Source organism: Macaca nemestrina, chromosome 5 (assembly GCF_043159975.1).
Source record: "Macaca nemestrina isolate mMacNem1 chromosome 5, mMacNem.hap1, whole genome shotgun sequence".
Taxonomy (NCBI): domain Eukaryota; kingdom Metazoa; phylum Chordata; class Mammalia; order Primates; family Cercopithecidae; genus Macaca; species Macaca nemestrina.
Genome location: NC_092129.1, coordinates 177156447 through 177176085, shown reverse-complemented (window position 1 = coordinate 177176085; position 19639 = coordinate 177156447). Strand labels below are relative to the sequence as shown.

The 19639-nt window shown below is 43.3% G+C and overlaps 1 long non-coding RNA gene and 1 pseudogene across 3 annotated transcripts in view; both read right to left on the bottom strand.

The window, feature by feature from the left end:
* Positions 1–17852, bottom strand: part of LOC139363509 (uncharacterized) — a 132503-nt gene extending 114651 nt beyond the window's left edge. For 2 of the 3 annotated variants that reach the window (XR_011624060.1, XR_011624059.1), the window contains exon 1: positions 14534–14764. This is a non-coding gene — a long non-coding RNA (uncharacterized lncRNA). Of the gene's footprint in view, positions 1–14533; positions 14765–17233 lie in introns of those variants that run through there. The other variant, XR_011624061.1, reaches the window with a different exon arrangement.
* On the bottom strand, positions 12209–12295 carry LOC112427670 (small nucleolar RNA U13; annotated as a pseudogene).
* Positions 17853–19639: the final 1787 nt, after the last annotated feature.

Genomic DNA, 19639 nt, shown 5'->3' with positions numbered 1-19639 from the left:
GAATCAAATAGATGCAATAAAAAATGATAAAGGGGATATCACCACTGATCCCAAAGAGATACATACTACCATCAGAGAGTATTATAAACACCTCTACGCAAATAAACTAGAAAGTCTAGAAGTGGATAAATTCCTGGACACATACACTCTCCCAAGACTAAACCAGGAAGAAGTTGAATCCCTGAATAGACCAATAACAGGCTCTGAAATTGAGGCAATAATTAATAGCCTACCAACCAAAAAAAGTCCAGGACCAGATGGATTCACAGTCAATTTCTACCAGCGGTACAAAGAGGAGCTGGTACCATGCCTTCTGAAACTATTCCAATCAATAGAAAAAGAGGGAATCTTCCCTAACTCATTTTATGAGGCCAGCATCATCCTGATACCAAAGCCTGGCAGAGACACAACAAAAAAAGGGAATTTTAGACCAATATCCCTGATGAACATTGATGCAAAAATCCTCAATAAAATACTGGCAAACCGAATCCAGCAGCACATCAAAAAATTTATCCACCACGATCAAGTCAGCTTCATCCCTGGGATGCAAGACTGGTTCAACATACGCAAATCAATAAACATAATCCATCACATAAACAGAACCAATGACAAAAGCCACATGATTATCTCAATAGATGCAGAAAAGGCCTTTGACAAAATTCAACAATCCTTCATGCTAAAAACTCTCAATAAACTAGGTATTGATGAAACGTATCTCAAAATAATAAGAGCTATTTATGACAAACCGCAGCCAATATCATACTGAATGGGCAAAAACTGGAAGCATTCCCTTTGAAAAGCAGCACAAGACAGGGGTGCCCTCTCTCACGACTCCTATTCAATATAGTGTTGGAAGTTCTGGCCAGGGCAATCAGGGAAGAGAAATAAATAAAGAATATTCAATTAGGAAAAGAGGAAGTCAAATTGTCCCTGTTTGCAGACGACATGATTGTACATTTAGAAAACCCCATCGTCTCAGCCCCAAATCTCCTTAAGCTGATAAGCAACTTCAGCAAAGTCTCAGGATACAAAATCAATCTGCAAAAATCACAAGCATTGTTATACACCAATAACAGACAAACAGAGAGCCAAATCATGAGTGAACTCCCATTCATAATTGCTACAAAGAGAATAAAATACCTAGGAATCCAACTGACAAGGGATGTGAAGGACCTCTTCAAGGAGAACTACAAACCACTGCTCAATGAAATAAAAGAGGACACAAGCAAATGGAAGAATATTCCATGCTCATGGATAGGAAGAATCAATATCGTGAAAATGACCATACTGCCCAAGGTAATTTATAGATTCAATGCCATCCCCATCAGGCTACCAATGACTTTCTTCACAGAATTGGAAAAAACTCCTTTAAAGTTCATATGGAAGCAAAAAAAAAAAAAAAAAAAAAAAAAAAAAGCCTGCATTGCCAAGACAATCCTAAGCATAAAGAATTCAAAGTTGGAGGCATCACACTACCTGACTTCAAACTATACTACAAGGCTACAGTAACCAAAACAGCATGGTACTGATACCAAAACAGAGATATAGACCAATGGAATAGAACAGAGGCCTCAGAATTAACACCACACATCTACAGCCATCTGATCTTTGACAAATGTGACAAAAACAAGAAATGGGGAAAGGATTCCCTATTTAATAAATGGTGTTGGGAAAACTGGCTAGCCATATGTAGAAAGCTGAAACTGGATCCCTTCCTTATACCTTATACAAAAATTAATTCAAGATGGATTAAAGACTTAAATGTTAGACCTAAAACCATAAAAACCCCAGAAGAAAACCTAAGCAATACCATTCAGGACATAAGCATGGACAAGGACTTCATGACTAAAACACCAAAAGCAATGGCAACAAAAGCCAAAATAGACAAATGATATCTAATTAAACTAAAGAGCTTCTGCACAGCAAAAGAAACTACCATCAGAGTGAATAGGCAACCTACAGAATGGGAGAAAATTTTTGCAATCTACCCATCTGACAAAGGGCTAATATCCAGAATCTACAAATAACTTAAACAAATTTGCAAGAAAAAAACAAACAACCCCATCAAAAAGTGGGCAAAGGATATGAACAGACATTTCTCAAAGAAGACATTTATGCAGCCAACAGACACATGAAAAAATGCTCATTATCACTGGTCATCAGAGAAATGCAAATCAAAACCACAATGAGATACCATCTCACACCAGTTAGAATGGCGATCATTAAACAGTCAGGAAACAACAGATACTGGAGAGGATGTGGAAAACTAGGAATGCTTTTACACTGTTGGTGGGAGTGTAAACTAGTTCAACCATTGTGGAAGACAGTGTGGTGATTCCTGAAGGATCTAAAACTGGAAATACCATTTGACCCAGCAATCCCATTACTGGGTGTACACCCAAAGGATTATAAATCATGCTACTATAAAGACACATGTACACGTATGTTTACTGCAGCACTATTCACAATAGCAAAGACTTGGAACTGACACAAATGTCCATCAATGATAGGGTGGATTAAGAAAATGTAGCACATATATACCATGGAATACTATGCAGCCATAAGAAAGGATTAGTTCATCTCCTTTGTAGGGACATGAATGAAGCTGGAAACCATCATTCTGAGCAAACTATCACAAGGACAGAAAACCAAACACTGCATGTTCTCACTCATAGGTGGGAATTGACCAATGAGAACACTTGGACAAAGGGCAGGGAACATCACACATGAGAGCCTGTTGTGGGGTGCATGGTAGGGGGAGGGATAGCATTAGGAGAAATACCTAATGTAAATGACAAGTTAATGGGTGCAGCAAACCAACAAGGCACGTGTATACCTATGTAACAAACCTGCACATTTTGCACATGTACCCTAGAACTTAAAGTATAATAATAATAAAAAAAAGAGAACCTGGAAAAAAAAGTTTTTAAGGCAAAAAAAAGTAAAATAATCTCTCAGCATCTTCAAAAATACACATTTACTTCATGAAGCAACAAATGAATTCCCTTCTCAGGCCTCCAGATCCCCCTTCTCATGGGAACTTGGCCTTTCTGTTCTTGTCAGACACCCCCTCATAGATGTGTATCTGTCTCCGGGTACTCAGTGTCCTGTACTGGATTGTTTGCTCACAGACCGAAGTGTCCCTCCTAGTCTGAGCTCTTCTTCCCCATCGCCATCAGCCATGGGGTACTCACCCTAGAGAAGAGGTCAGTAAACGCATAATGAGAAAATGAATGGACAACCAATCGGCCTCTTTCCATTATCTCCACTATTTCCAGTGGATGTCCTGTTTGGGGATGGCCCTGGATCTTCACGGTTCACTGCAGCAAGCAGACACTCTTCCTGCAGGGAGGGTGGAACAGGCTCTGGGGGCACAGACCTACTACAGTGGCTGGGAGGGAGGGAGTCCTTCCAGGGAGGAAGAGGACGGCAACAGCGAGTGTGGCAACAGGCGATGGGAAGTGTAGTCAGCACTGGGGAGGCCCAGTGCAAGGAATATGGTGTCTCGCCAGGCAGGAAGAACCACATAATGAGGAGTCCCAGTGGGAGCCTCTGTTCTGAGCGAGACATCAGAGAGGGACCCCCCAGGGCCCATCCCAGGGCCCTGCCCAGTGTCCAGCTGGTCAACAGGCCAGAGATGGAAACTTGACACTGAATTCTGCGCCCTTCAAACCAATGTTTTCTGAGCAGTTTCCCCTCTGCCCCTTGGCTTGCATGCCTGTCCTCCTCAGCTGCAGGGTCTAAACAATGAAGAGCCCGGCAGCAACAGGGGCAGGAAGTGAAAGGGAAAATGACTGAGTGCAGGGCAGGAAAATCAAGGCATGAAAACACTTTCAAGGGGTGTAAGCTGAAAGTATATTTTGTAAACTGTTGAAATTGGTGCCCCTTTAGTGGGGTGTGGTGGTGCGTCCCTGTAGTCCTAGCTCCTCAGGACGCTGAGGCAGAGGATAGCTGGAGCCCAGGAGGTTGAGGCTGCAGTGAGCCATGATCTTACCACTGCACTGCAGCCTGGGCAACAAAACAAGGCCTTATCATAAATAAATAAATAAAATAATTTTAAAATTAAAAAAAAAAAAAAGGCCAGGTGTGGTATCTCACACCTGTAATCCCAGCACTTTGGGAGGCCCAGGAAGGCAGATCACTTGAGGTCAGGAGTTTGAGACCAGCCTGACCAACATGGTGAAACTCCATCTTTACTAAAAATACTAAAATTAGCCAGATGTGGTGGCACACACCTGTAATCCCAGCTACTTGGGAAGCTGAGGCAGGAGAATCGCTTGAACCTGGGAGGCAGAGGTTGCAGTGAGCCAAGATGGCACCATTGCACTCCAGCCTGGGCAACGAGAGTGAAACTCCATCACTCTGTCTCAAAAAAAAAAAAAAAAAAGGAAAGAAAGGAAATTGGTGCCCTCCAGTAAGGCGACAAGTCATATGCAAACGGACCTGCAGGAGTTTGGGAATATCTTCATCCTCAGGTCCCTTCACACAGCTACTGAGCCCCTGTTCTGTGAGGTGGTGAGGACATCCCTCCAGGCACTCCATCACTGCTCCTCTCTTAAAATCTACCATTCTCCATTATGCCTTCATTTAGATAGATCTGACTTCTGGAATCTAGAACCCAGAATTCACAAAATTAAACGAAGACAGAAACTAGGAGCTTGCAGCTAAAGTTATTCAATGGAACTTTCCAAATAAGAACTTTTACCTAACAAGCACATTCAGATTTTCAAGAACATCAGCCCTAGCTGTCATTTAGGGGCCTTCACTGGGCAGAAAGCAACGTGCAGTGGGCATCAGGAGGCATTCTGGAAACCAGACTGCACTGGATTGCAGAGGAGCCATCCAAATGACAAACGGGAACGAGGGGAAAAAGCATCTCAGCACTTTCAAAGCAGAAACACAAACTACCGTCCCCACCCTCCTCTCTCCATCTCTAAATGTCTTTAGTAAAATAAATTTGGAATTAGGGTTAAATAAAGCCATCCAAGTACCCCTTCCTCTCCAGTCTATGACACAAGGAATCTATCCACTGACTCAGACCTTGTCTGGAGTTTCTGTCTGTGTGGGGATGTTATCTGCATGGGGATAAGAGAATCAAAGGAAATTTAAGCTACATGTTTAAGTTACTGGGGTTATGCAGAAAGTTGGACTTTTCCCGCCAAATAAAGTAGCTACAAGGGGCTGGGCATGGTGGCTGACACCTATAATCCCAGCACTTTGGGAGGCAGAGGCAGGAGGATCACTTGAGTCCAGGAGTTCAAGACCAGCCTGGGCAACACAGTGAAACCCTATTCCCACAAAAATTAGCTGGGTGTGGTGGCGCGTGCCTGTGGCCCCAGTTACTTGAGAGGCTGAGATGAGAGAATCACCTGAGCCCAGGAGGTGATGGCTGCAGTGAGTGAAGACTGTGCCACTGCACTCCAGCCTGGGTGACACAGCAAGACTCAGTCTCAAACAACAACAAAAAGTAGTTACCAGGGAATTTTCTCTGGGAAAGTTTCCCTTTGGAAGAATTGCATCAGAAAATAATGAAGCCCAAGAAAGGGTATGAGAAGGGTATTATACGAAGGGAGTGGGCACCGGTGACTCTTTCAGTCACACAAACAATTGAACGCCTAGCAGACAACATTACCATGAGGTTCTTGGGCTTAATTTGAATAAACCACATGATTTCATCATCTTAGGGAATTATAATATAGTTCAATTCTCAAATAAAATTATTCTTAATTGGTTTTAATTTTTTAATATTAGCAGAGGTGAGAAGGCATTAAATCAATCAGAAAGCAACATAAAAAACAAACTTCAAAAAATATGAGAGTTGTCACCTTATTTCTGTGGTTCCTTCCTCAAATGTTGCCACCCATCTAAAAACAATAATTTCTTTCTCTTTTCTCTCCTTATCCAAATAATTGAGAGCATGCTCCCTCCTTTTACAATCCATGATTCAGGCATCAAATATTCAACCTCAGCCTCAGCTTAAGTATTTGCCTGTGTCAAGCAAAATCTACAAGAGTACATCTCTCTCTTCCTCTCTGTCTCTCTCGGGTAGGTACACAAGAATCTCCAATCAGTGGGTCATAGTGGATTGACTCTACCCAGTGTCAAAACCGAAAGGTGACGAACAAGAAAGTTTCTGCAAATATCAAGTAAATGATACACACATGCACACACACACATACACACATACATACACACCACCAGCACCACCTTCATCTTCAACTGTCGGAACTGCTCCTAGCAAGCTTTGTACTTCAGGGGAAGACAATGTATATTGTATATCTATATATTTAAAAAAAGACATTTGGAGGTTGCTGATTTAAGATGCAAAAATGAAGGCCGGGTGCAGCATCTCATGCCTGCAATTCCAGCACTTTGGGAGGCCAAGGTGGGAGGATTGCTTGAGTTCAGGAGTTCAAGACCAGCCTGGGCAACATAGCAAGACCTCGTCTCTACTAAAAATTAAAAAAAAGTAGCCAGGCATGATGGTGCACACCTGTAGTCCCAGTTACTCAGGAGGCTGAGATGGGAGGATCACTTGAGCCTGGGAGGTTGAGGCTGCTGTGAGCTGTGATTGTGCCACTGTACTCCAACCTAGGCAACAGAGCGAGACCCTGTCTCAAAAACAAAAAAAAAATAATTTTTAAAAACACAAAAATGAGAAAATGTACCTTTTTGTTTTAGAAGGAGTCTTGCTCTGTTGCCCAGGCTGGTGTGCAGTGGCGCGATCTCTGCTCACTGCAACCTCCACCTCCCAGGTTCAAGCCATTCTCCTGCCTCAGCCTCCCAAGTATCTGGGATTACAGGCACTCACCACCATTCCTGGCCAATTTTTTTGTATTTTTAGTAGAGACAGGGTTTCACCGTGTTGGCCAGGCTGATTTCGAACTCCTGACCTGAAGTAATCCACCTGCCTTGGTCTCCCAAATTGCTACGATTATAAGCGTGAGCACCACACCTAGCGAAAATGTATTCTTAGCTGCTATGGGGCAAAGAACCTTTTCTGGTGGAGCGCAGTGGCTCACACCTGTAATCCCAGCACTTTGGGAGGCCAAGGTGGGTGGACTGCTTGAGCTCAGGAGTACACAACCAGCCTAAGCAATATAGGGAGACCTCATCCCTACAAAAAATTTAAAAATAAAAAATAAAAAAAGAACTTTTACTATTTGTCTACCCTCCCCCAATAAAATATAGGCAGGGATGGTATAATAAGTATTAATATCTGTTGAGCAGTTATCACATGCTACACTTTGCATGGGTTATCTCATTTAGCCCTCACAACAATCCTATGGGCAGATACCATTATTATTCCCATTTTACAGGCAATGAACTGAGGCTTAACGAGTCTGGCAATGAGCCCAGGAGTTTGAGGTTACAGTGAGCTATAATTGTGCCACTGCATTCCAGCTTGGGCGACAGAGCAAGATTCTGTCTTCAAAAAAAAAGAAAAAAAAAAAAGGCCTAGTAAGTGGCAGAACCAAGTTACACACCCATACAGTCTTACTTCAGGGCTCATTTCTTTAACTAGCAAGCACTGCTGCCTCCCTGCAGAATGTGGTAATCAGAAGCCTGGCTTGGTCTCAAGACCTTCCTTTTACTTGCCACTAGCTTGTTCTAACACATTGAGTAACATAGAGGAAGATCTTAACATGTTTGACCAAACAATGTTCTACAGGTATTTCCTAGCTCTTCCATTTTGGTTTTCCAGAAGCCTCACATCTGACTTCCCTGAGTCTTAGGAACTGCTGGTAAAGGAAATGAAGCAATCTTTGCAAAGGAGTTTTAAAAAGCAGAAAGGGCTGTGTCAGAGGTTGCAAGCTATTGAAAGGTGAAGCTAAAGTTCTGACCCTTTAGCCTAGCCCTGTGGAGTGAGAGTGGGGTGAGAATGATCATGAGTACATCCCCAGCTCCCAAGGTGATGACAGCAGCTGCAGACCCCATGCTGTACAAACCAAAGCTGCTACTGAGTGCACACATTCATATGCACGATACAGTGCACCTACACAGTCTGTTAACATTTGTGTGGTGACTAATGGATGCAAAGCTCTGTACTAAACATGACACCACCCAGCTTTGTCTTCCAAGAGCTGATGCTATGAGGAGATATGAGACAAATAATCATGCAGATGACTCCCAAATATATAGCAGAAAACAAGAAGAAAGAGCTGTTATTAAAAGCTTGGGGATAACAGGAGAGAGACAAGCAATGGAGATGGGTGAGGTCAGACCAAGAATTGAGATAGTCTTGGGGTGGCAATGACAGGGTTGCTTAACTTCAGATTTTGGTGTAGGCTCAAAAAAAGACAGTGTTGCTGGGGCAGAGTGATCCTTTGGTCTTTTTTTATTATTATTATTTTTAGAGATGTGGTCTTGCTTTATCGCCCAGGCTGGAGTACAATGGCATGATCATGGCTGACTGCAGCCTTGACCTCCCAGGCTCAAGCAATCCTCCCACCTCAGCCTCCCAAGTAGCTGGGACTATAGGTACACACCACCATGCCGGGGAAATTTATATATATATGTTTATTTTGTAGAGAAGGGGGTCTTCCTGTCTCCTGATATTGAACTCCCGAGATCAAGCAATCCTCCTACCTCGGCTTCGCAAAGTGCTGGGATTACAAGTGTGAGCCACCATGCTCGGCTGGACCTTTGGTCCTTATCGTCATGTTTGAGAGAAGAAGCACTAGTTCCACCTTTACTTTTCTGTTTCCTACTTTCTTAGGGGAATGTTCAGCCTTCTTCTATCCAGAGGAATTTTTACAGTAGTAGGTGTTCAGTAAATATCTGACTGGATCAATGAATTGGGAGGTGGGGGTGTCTTACGTTGGTGCATTTATTCAACACATTCTCATTTATTCAACAAGTCCTGTGGTGGTTTTAAAGTATGTCCACAAATTCCGTGATATGCTGTCCTTCTTCAAAAGGTGTAGGCTAATTCCCCTCTTCTTAGGTGTGAGCTGTATTTAGTCTCTTCTAACAAATTCAATGTTGCCAAAATGGCCAAAATAATGATCCAAGTGAGTCTAGGGCACACTAGGCATAGTGGTCTCCTCTTTGCTCTTTCTCTTAGATCACCCTTTCTGGGGGAACTCAGCTGCCATGTCATGAGGACACTCAAGCAGACATTTGGAAAGGCCCACATAGTCGTAAGTAGCTAAGGCCTCCTGCCAACAGCCATGTGAGTGGGCCATCTTGGAAGATCATTCAGCCCCAGTCAAGCCTTCAGATGACTGCAACCTCATGAGAAAGCTAAGTTGTTCCCAAATTCCTGACCCACAAAAAACTGTGACATAATAAATGCTTGTTGTATTAAGCCACTAAGTTTTAGGGTCATTTGTTATGCAGCCATAAATAACTCTTATAGGCCTCTATCCTACTGTGTGCAAGGCTCCATAAATATAATGGTATATAGAATAGCTCTATCCCTGGCCTCACAGAGCTCAGTCTATTAGACAATACAGACAAAAACCAATTAATATTGAGAGACAAAAGGTCTAATAGGAAGAAAGAGGCCTCAGTGGGTGGGAGTTTAAGGATGGGGTAGAGATGAAAACCACCTAGCCCAGTCTGGGAGGTCATATCTAAATGATCTAAAAGCTTTAGATCCAAAAGATAAGCAGGAATTAGCCAAGTGAAAGCATACAAGGAGAGGGGAGACCAATCCAGGCAGATGGCTTAGCATGTACTGAAGACCACATAGGCAAGATGTAGTATGTGAAGTTGGAGAATTACGAGCGTTAAGTGAGGAAATAGAGGAAAAGCTGATGCCAGGTCATACAGGGCCTTGTGAGCCATATCAAAGCATTTAAATTTCATCCTAAGAGCAGTAGCAACCCTTGGAGAGTTTTGAGAAGGTAAGGAGACTCACATTATCCGAGTTGCATGAATTGGCAGGAGCAAGACTCCACACAGGGAAGAGATGACAGTGGCATGAACTGAGGTGGCAGTGATGAGGTGGAGAGAAATAAAGAGATACGCGCAATTATGGAATGGAACGTGTTGAAGGATTAGGTGTTGTTGGGGAAGGGAATGGGAAGAATGGAGGATGATGCCAAAGCCCCCAGCTTTGGACAGTTGATGGCCAGTGATGCCCTTCTCAGGGATAACACAAGAGGGCTTGGGGCGAAGAGGACAAGTTAGGTGTTGGACCTTTTGAGTCTGAGGTTACTCAAGCAACAAACTTGTTGTGCATACATGTGTACCCAAGAAGAAAGATACAGTCTGAAGATAGAGATTTGGAAGCCATTCACATAGAGCTGACAGTGGAAGCCCTGATAATGAATGAGATCTCTGAAGATGAGAGTGTGTTGAGATGAGAGAATAAATATATCTTTGGAAACCACCAACCCTGAAGAGACGAGCAAAGCATCATTCAGAGACAGAGGAAGGAAACCAAGAGAATAGATTCATTCAAAAGATGACAGCAGCAAATGATGTTGAGAAGTCAGATAAGAACTGTGATGTGCCCCTTAACTGTAGCAACAAAGACATTGTCCAAGACTGTGGAAGGCAGGTCAATTTCAGTGATGCTCTTTTGAGGTCAACAAAGAGTTTTTTGTTTTTATTCTTTTTTTTTTTTTTTTTTTGAGGTGGAGTCTCACTCTGTCTGTCACCCAGGCTGGAGTGCAGTGGCACGATCTCGGCTCATTGCAAGCTCCACCTCCCGGGTTCCGGCCCTTCTCCTGCCTCAGCCTCCAGAGTAGCTGGGACTACAAGCGCCCACCACCACGCCCAGCTAATATTTTGTAGTTTTAGTAGAGATGGGGTTTCACCATGTTAGCCAGGATGGTCTCAAATCTCCTGAACTCGTGATCCACCCGCCCCAGACTCCCAAAGTGCTGGGATTACAGGCATGAGCCACCGTGTCAGGCCGGAGTTCTTAATAATTTTAAATATATTACAAAGATTTATTTTTCTTTTCTTTCGCTTTTTTTTTTTTTTTTTTTTTTTTTGAGACGGAGTCTCACGCTGTTGCCCAGGCTGGAGTGCAGTGGCGCGATCTCGGCTCACTGCAAGCTCCGCCTCCCGGGTTCCCGCCATTCTCCTGCCTCAGCCTCCTGAGTAGCTGGGACTACAGGCGCCCGCCACCGCGCCCGGCTAATTTTTTGTATTTTTAGTAGAGACGGGGTTTCACTGTGGTCTCGATCTCCTGACCTTGTGATCCGCCCGCCTCGGCCTCCCAAAGTGCTGGGATTACAGGCTTGAGCCACCGCGCCCGGCCTTTTTTTTTGAGACGGAGTCTAGCTCTGTCGCCCAGGCTGGAGTGCAGTGGCCAAGTCTCGGCTCACTGCCATCTCCACCTCCCAGGTTCAAGTGATTCTTCTGCCTCAGCTTCCTGAGTAGCTGGGATTATAGGTACGCGCCACCATGCCCGGCTAATTTTTGTACTTTTAATAGAGACGGGGTTTCACTATGTTGGTCAGGCTGGTCTCAAACTCCAGACCTCATGATCTGCCCGCCTCAGCCTACCAAAATGCTAGGATTACAGGCGTGAGACACTGCGCCCAGCAAACTTCTTTTTTTTTTTTACGAACAGATGAAGGGAGAGCTACTCAGCCACTGGCATTGCCCCCCAAAAAATCTCTTTTACTAAGTAGATACTCCTCATTGAATTAGCAAAATGGCCCTATGTTTTCCCTAAGGCCAACAGAGAGCTCACCAAGACAGGGTCATGTGAAATATAGCAGGAGCCTCCTGCTAAAGACTCAGGAGCCAAAAGAAGCTTCAGTGGAAATGCTTTAAAACACAACCAACTTCACCCAATGTCCTTCCAGAACACAGGAAACAAATTATTTCTTTTCAGAGAAACACAGGGGAGAGGACTGAATTTCCAGTGCTGTCACAAGTATAGGCAGAACCCTGTCCAGAAGGTCCCTAGCATATATTTCTTTCTCCAGACAGCATAGCCTCAATGCCTGAGTTTGATATTAGCTAATCACCCTGCACTCATTACTCAGCCTCCTCAAATCTCCATTCCTTCATCTGTAAAATAAGGGTGAATACAGAACTCACCACAAAGGGCTGAGTAAGGATTAAGATTACTGAGCACAGTGCTTGGCACACAGTAAGAATTCAGGGGAATGTTTTTGCTATAATAGACAGTAAAGTTATGCAAGGAATATTATCACTACTAGATTCAAGTCACCAACAGAAATCTTTCTCTTTGCATTGTTTTTGGGGGTGTGTGTGTGCGTGTGTGTGTGTGTTTTAATGTCTTACGGGTAAAGTGCCAACATCTTAACAAGGTTTGGCATATGTGCAAAAGCCCAATCATTATGCTTATGAACTACAAAAGGGCCTCCCTTTGCCTTGCAACTTATGACTCTGCAGGTTTTTCTCAGCCCTCTCCATCACGACTTGCACCTCCACCACCCCTTTTCTGCCTGCGGCCTTGCTTTTAGAAGGAGGAGATAAGTCTCATCATTTTATTTTATTTTTTAATTTTTATTTTTTTTGAGACGGAGTCTCACTCTGTTGCCAGGCTGGAGTGCAGTGGTGTGATCTCGCTTCACTGCAACCTCCGCCTACCAGGTTCAAGTGATTCTCTTGCCTTAGCCTCCGGAGTAGCTGGGATTACAGGCGTGCTCCACTATGGCCAGCGAATTTTTGTATTTTTAGTAGACACTGGGTTTTGCCATGTTGGCCAGGATGGTCTCAATCTCTCGACCTCATGATCTGCCCTCCCCAACCTCCCAAAGTGCTAGCATGACAAGCGTGAGCCACTGCACCTGGCCTACTTTATTTTAGAGACAGGGTCTCTCTCTGTCACCCAGGCTGGAGTGCAGTGGTGCAAACTTAGCTCATTGCAGCCTCGACCTCCTGGGTTCAAGGGATCCTCCCACCTAAGCCTCCCGAGTAACTGGGACTACAGGTACACACTGCCATGTCTTGCTAATTTTTTATTTTTTGTAAAGACGAGGTCTTGCAATGTTGGCCAAGCTGGTCTCGAACTCCTGGCCTCAAGCCATCCTCCCATCTTGGCCTCCCAAATTGCTGAGATTACAGGTGTGAGACACCGCACCCGACCTCATTATTCTTATCACACACCCGATGTCTAGTATAGTGCCTGGCATGTTACATCAATAATGCTTGTGGGATGAGTTCATAATAAATTCCAAGTGTATCCTCCCAAATTTACTTATTATAGCAGAGAAATGTTGCTTCTAGGAACAGAAAATGTCATCTATGAGGAGCCAAGGAAAGGTTGGTGAGTCTGAAGAGAGAAGGACCTGAGGCTTGCACCATATTCTGGATGAGGAGCATGGAGATCGCCCTCAAATGAAGTTTGACCAGATAATGAGCAAAGCAACAGAGCAGCCTGACTGCTCAGCAGGAAGAAAAGATAACAGCACTGTGGGGTTTTGTTGGGTGTTTTGTTTTGTTTTTTTTTTTTTTTTTTGCCCTTGCAGGGGAACTCCCTTCATAGGCAACAGAACAGAGAGAGCAGTTCAAGATAAATGTGTCTCTCTTGGTAAATGCTGAGGAGTGTACATTTCTATCACTTCATCAATCAGGAGGTAGAAGAGAGAGGGTTCTGGTGACCAGTGATGATTTGGGAACAGCAAAAAAAACAAACAAACTCCAAACATAATCCAGTGAAAACCCAACAAATTACATGACATTTCAAACCCAGCAGGAGACAAAACACAGACCCCCAAAGAGGAAGTGATGTATTCACCCCAGCCAAACAAAGAGGGCGACACTTTGAAGAGGAAAAAGAAAATCAACCTAAATTCCTTAAAAGAGCATGGAGGTTGTGACTGAGATCCCATTCCTGGCCTCTGAATCCCGTCTCCCACAACCAGGCAAGCCTGGGGTGACCCATGGACTACCATGTTCTGGAATGAACCAAGAGAAATTAAAGCCTCCTCTTTTCAGAGACAAAACTTCATGCAAATGACATCACCTGAAGTCACCATGGAAAAGAATAGATGGAGTGAGGAGGGGACATCATGGAATGAATAGTGGGAAAGGTGACCAAAAGACCTTGAATGATATTCATTCAAAGATAGGCCTCGAGTTGACAATAAAGATGGAATCTTCCATGTAATGCTGCTTTGCAGTAATCAGATCTCTAATCCCAGTTATCAAGAAGAAATGCAAACATTAATGAGGTATTCCCAATGCCTCTAGGGGAATTCCATTTTCATCCTTCATTTAACTGAGAAACTGAGGTGCAGAGAAATGAAGGAAATCGCCTAAAGGATGACAGTGTGAGTCAGCAGCCCGACCAGGAAGCCGGGGCTGCGACTCCTCGCTTCCTGATTTTCTCTGCAAATATGAAGAGCACATTCCCTTCCTCTCAGAATCAGTTTGTGGCAGCAATTCTCTAGCTTAGAAAGGCAACTTTCCAGGAGAGAAGGCACGGGCATTTGGCTCCTGCTGGGGAGGGGCGAGGTAACCTGACATCAGGTCCACAGGTCCACAGAAACTGAAATTTCTTCCAAGATGAGGCTTTCCCCTTCCTTCGCCTGGAAAACCAATTTGTGCTGATGCCCTGACTCCCTCTCCTTAGAGGAGCGTCCGCCCTGCTCACCATTCTAAAGCAGCGGCTGCACAAATTAGCCGCACTCTTTGTCCCTGGAGCTCCAGAATCCGATTGTGTCCCAGTGTGCGCCGCAAGCCTCGATGTGTGCCGTGCATTGCAAAACACTGGCACGTGCTTCTGCAAAGAATTTTCTTCTTCTTAACGGCCACCAGAAAGTTTGTTTGGCCATCCATCCCACTGAAGCAAAAAAGGAGAAGAAAGAGAAGAAAAGGCTGTGCACCGCCTGTTAGAAGCTTCCAAAGCTGAGTGGAAGTTTAACCAATTTCAAGGAAAGCACACACACACTAAACCCCCCACTGTTTGAGGACTTTCCACTTTTGCATACGCTGGAGCTGGACTCCGGAGCAAAGGGCGGCAGTGATTATTCTAGAGGTTATGTCATAGATGGTGTAACATTATCTTCTGCCCACTGGGATCTTATCAGCCATGTGTGCCTGGTCTATTTTGAGACCCATCTGAGCCTGCTACCTGGGACATGGGTAGTGTTAACAAATCAACATATGGCTGACAAGAGTTTAACCTGCCTCATCGGGTGAGAAACAGTCAGAGCAAACTGTCAGCAGCAGCAGCTGAATTTGTGATATGAAATATCGCTTTCGTGCCTAAAAGCAGGACAGAGAAAGAAAAAGAAAAGAGAAGTAAAGAAATACTGCTTTTTCTTCCAAATAAAATTTAGAGGCACAGTATAAACTGCAGCTGTGACCCAAATCAACCAAGTAGGTAAAACACATACACACAAAGACACACGCACATCCTTTTACTTAGATAGCTTTGTTATTCAGCAAGAAGACAAATTATTAAAAAGTTGCTGGGAACAGTGGCTCACTGTGCTGTAATCCCAGCACTTTGGGAGGCCAAGGTGGGCGGATCACCTGAGGTCAGGAGTTCGAGACCAGCCTAGCCAATATGGCAAAACCCTGTCTCTACTAAAACTATAAAAATTAGCTTGGCGTGGTGGCTAGCACCTGTAGTCCCAGCTACTCGGGAAGCTGAGGCAGGAGAATCGCTTGAACCCAGGAGGCAGAGGTTGCAATGAGATCCCGCCACTGTACTCCAGTGTGGCAACAGCGTGAGACTCCATCTCAAAATAATAATAATAATAATAATAATAATAATAATAATAATAATAATAAAAAGTTGAGCTCTTTCCACGAGTCAGGGCTGATAGCTGGCATCCTGGGCAGGCAGGCCAGACCCAGGGTGTGCAAAGGCCCTGTTTGTTGCCTTGGTCTTATGTATGGAAGACTTTGGCTTCTCTCTTTGCCATTAGCAGGAATAGAATTCTCAAGGCCTAACCTCATGTTCTATTTTCAGCTATTTCCACAAAGCATGCAGTCTCTTAGTCTGCCTGTCTTCCTGCTGTCCCTCATCCTCCAGGCCGGCAGCAGTGCCGGCCACCTGCCTGTAGCACCTGCTCCCTGCCCTGCTGCCTTACTGCTTCCTTGGGTCCAGAAAGCCATCCCTTCCTCCCAACTCTCAAATAAACATAAGTGGCTTCCAGGCAGGCACAGTGGCTCATACCTGTAATCCCAGCACTTTGGGAAGCCAAAGCAGGAGGATCACTTGAGGCCAGGAGTTCAAGACCAGCCTGGGCAACATAACAAGACCTCATTTCTACTTTTTGAATAACTTTTTCTACTTTTTGAAAACCTTTTTAAGTGCCTTCCTTTTATTTCTCTACCCAGCGAGTGGTGACGATTTACGTAGTGTAGGGGAGATCTCAGAAGCTGTCAGCCTGAAACTCTTGGCTTTTGTCTTCCTAAAGAGAGGGGTTTATTTCTGGCAGACAATCCTACTGGATTTAAAGCTGGGGTGGTTAGAGAGGCTGCTTCTTCATCCATCTCGAAGCAGACATGCTGAGGAAAAAATACACTGAGGAAAATGGCCAAATAAAGACTTCATTATTGGCCAGGCACAGTGGCTCACGCTTGTAATCCCAGCACTTTGGGAGGCCGATGTGGGCCGAGATCACCCGAGCTCCGGAGTTCAAGATAACCCTGGCCAACATGGTGAAACCCCGTCTCTACTAAAAATACAAAAATTAGCCGGACATGGTGGCAGACACCTGTAATCCCAGCTACTTGGGAGGCTGAGGCCAGAGAATCACTTGTACCGGGAGGCGGAGGTTGCACTGAGCTGAGATTGTGCCACTGCACTCCAACCTGGGCGACAGAGTGAGACTCTGTCCTAAGAAATAAAAATAAATAAAGACTTTAGCTGATGATAATATGGCTCAGGGTCCTAAAAGGCTCACAGAAAGTGAGAGGTGAGTTCTCTTCAAAGTGCCTAAGAAAGGCTGGGTGGGAAGAGAAACCAAGAAGATTCTCCACTTTTTTAGCCACCATACATGCCAAATAGTGGAATCTTCCAGGGTCCACATGTTACGTATGACTTAATAGCTATTGTGTGCAATGGCCTCTTCATCGACTGCTCCTCAGACAAGTCATAAATAAATAATCGCCCTTTCTTTCAGGAAAGTTAGAAATTCATTTGCCTTGAAAATAATTTCCTCTTCTTTCAGGTAGAGAGACCTATGTAAGTCTTTCAAAGTCTCCCTTTTTTTGATGACTACTTCTAGAAGTAAAAGCCAGAAAGGGCAGAATAATTAGGTTAAGTCACATCTAGCCCCGTGCCATCTGTGCATGGAGTGTGAGGATGATCTCGGTAGCGGTTAAGCCACTTACTAACCTCCTATCCACTGGGAAGTGATGAAGGAAGAAGTGACTAACGATGCTAAGGAGACAGCTGTCCTTATTCGGGCTCAGTTTACAGCAATTCTTGCCTCTGCAAAGATAACCAGGGGTTCAAAGCATTAGTCCTAAGAGCTGGTGAGGAAGCCCCATCTGTGCTAGTTAGGGCTTTGGAGTCACAGACTTGGGTTCTAATTCTAATTCTGTCACTCACTGGATGCATGACCTCAAATTACTTAACCTTGTTAAGTGTCAGATTCCTCATCTGTAAAATATGGAAGAAGAAGATTTGTCTCTCAGGGTTGTTGTGAAGATTAGCATAAAATGCCAGGTGCAGAGTAAGGGCTTAGTAAGTGGCAAATTATTATTGGGGAATAAAATAAATGAAGAGGATTTCATTAATAAACAAGATTCTTCCAACTAATCCCACCTTCAATTATGATTGGGAGCTCAGTGTATCATCCTTCGCACTAGAACCCTGCTCAGCAATGATGCCATCTGCTTGTTTGCTTGCTGCAATAATCCACGACTAAAGACCCCTAAAAAAAAAAAACCGATACCCTGCTGAAGGGAAAATTACACAGAGCAAGTAGAGAAATTCAGAGTAAAAATTTACTTTGTAGTAAAACCTTCTGAGTCACTATGAACACCATTTGTATTTCTGACAAGTACCACTCGATTTTGTTTTCATGACAGTAAAAAGTTCCAGCAGAGACGTATATCTTGAGTATTTCAGGTCTGATAGTGTGCATGGATTGTAAAATCTTTTCTTGGCTTGGGCACCAAAGTAGATTAGGTAATAAAGAAGTTGCAAAGAAGAGATGTTTGGAGCTTCTAGTTTTGATAGCCAAATGATAAAACAAATGTGATGAGAGCATAGAGTTATCCCCAACACCATTATATCCCATAAAATCAATCAAAAAATTATGTTGTTACATAAAATAAGGATAGAAAGAGAAAGAGAGAGAATGTCTGCTTTACTAAATTGATTTTCTCTCTCATCAGAGTTGGATCTCCTTTTTTGACCCCCACCATATATATAAAACAATAGTTGTACTTTAGTATTCATTAATTTAAAAGATATGTAAAAATTAGCTGGGCGTGATGGCATGCACCTGTAATCCCAGCAACTCAGGAAGCTGAGGCAGAAGAATCACTCGAACCTAGGAGGCAGGGGTTGCAGTGAGCCGAGATCACACCACTGTGCTCCAGCCTGGGTGACAGAGGGGGGCTCTGTTTCAAAAAAATAAATACATAAAAGATACATAACAAAATAATAATGTAAAAATGTATAAATGTAAAAATGCTTCTAAATGAATTTGTGGTTTACTAATTAATGACAAAGACATACATTTGGACAGAGTGCCTTTTTATGCCAGTACTATTATTCCATTTGCAGGAAGTGCTGGGTGCACATAAAGCATCATTGACCCTTTGCAGTAACTCAGTGTCCCTGAGGGAGTATTTAGCCACCAACTGGGAACCACTGACTTAGAGCAGAAATATGATGCGAAAGCAGGAAGGGATGCTCAACACATCCTTAAAGTGTTTTTCTGTAATTTAAGCAAGGTGAAATAACAATATTTTTCCCCTAAGCATCTGAGTACGTGAAGTTAGTCTCATCTTGCCATTAGTTTCATTTCCATGTGCTTAGAAACCCCGCCCACGTTACAGTTTTCCAGCTCCCTACAAAACCAAAAGTTTTGCCAATCAAATATTTATTGAATGATAGTGATCTTGCTTATAACCTCAGTGGTGTCTATCCCTTAAATTAACCACATTCATTGTGTTGTCTTTGTGAGATTTTGATCGTTTCCAGATGCAGATACACCTTATATGAACAGAAAGGGAAAAAAATCCAAAGTCATTCCAAATAGAACCAGAACTGTAGCTACCACATGTGTTTTAAATATATTACCCATACAATTAAGAATACAGTATTATAAACCAGCTCTATAAATCTTATAATAAAAACAGAAATGCACCAACTCTTCTTAGCCACAAAGAGGCCCTTAATGATACTATAGATTCCATGATGATGTGGCATTGGGACTAACTTAATATTCCATAGGAAGAATGTTAGCTGGCTGAAATAAATAGAGCGTATCCCTTTCTGTGCATAACTAAAATGAAGGGAAAGCATTTTTCTTTCATATAGACAAAAAAGAAGGCCTTTTTATTTTAGAAATTCTTAAAGATACACAAAAGTAGACATAATAGTATAATGAATTCTCACATGCCTACCACACAGTTTCAGCAGATGGTATCTTATTTCATTCATATTTTTCATTTTCTACCCCCATCAAAAAAAAAAAAGCTGTATTATTTTAATACCAGACATCACATCATTTTGGTGCAAATATTTCATGATGGATGTCTAAGACATGAGAACTCTTTGAAAACT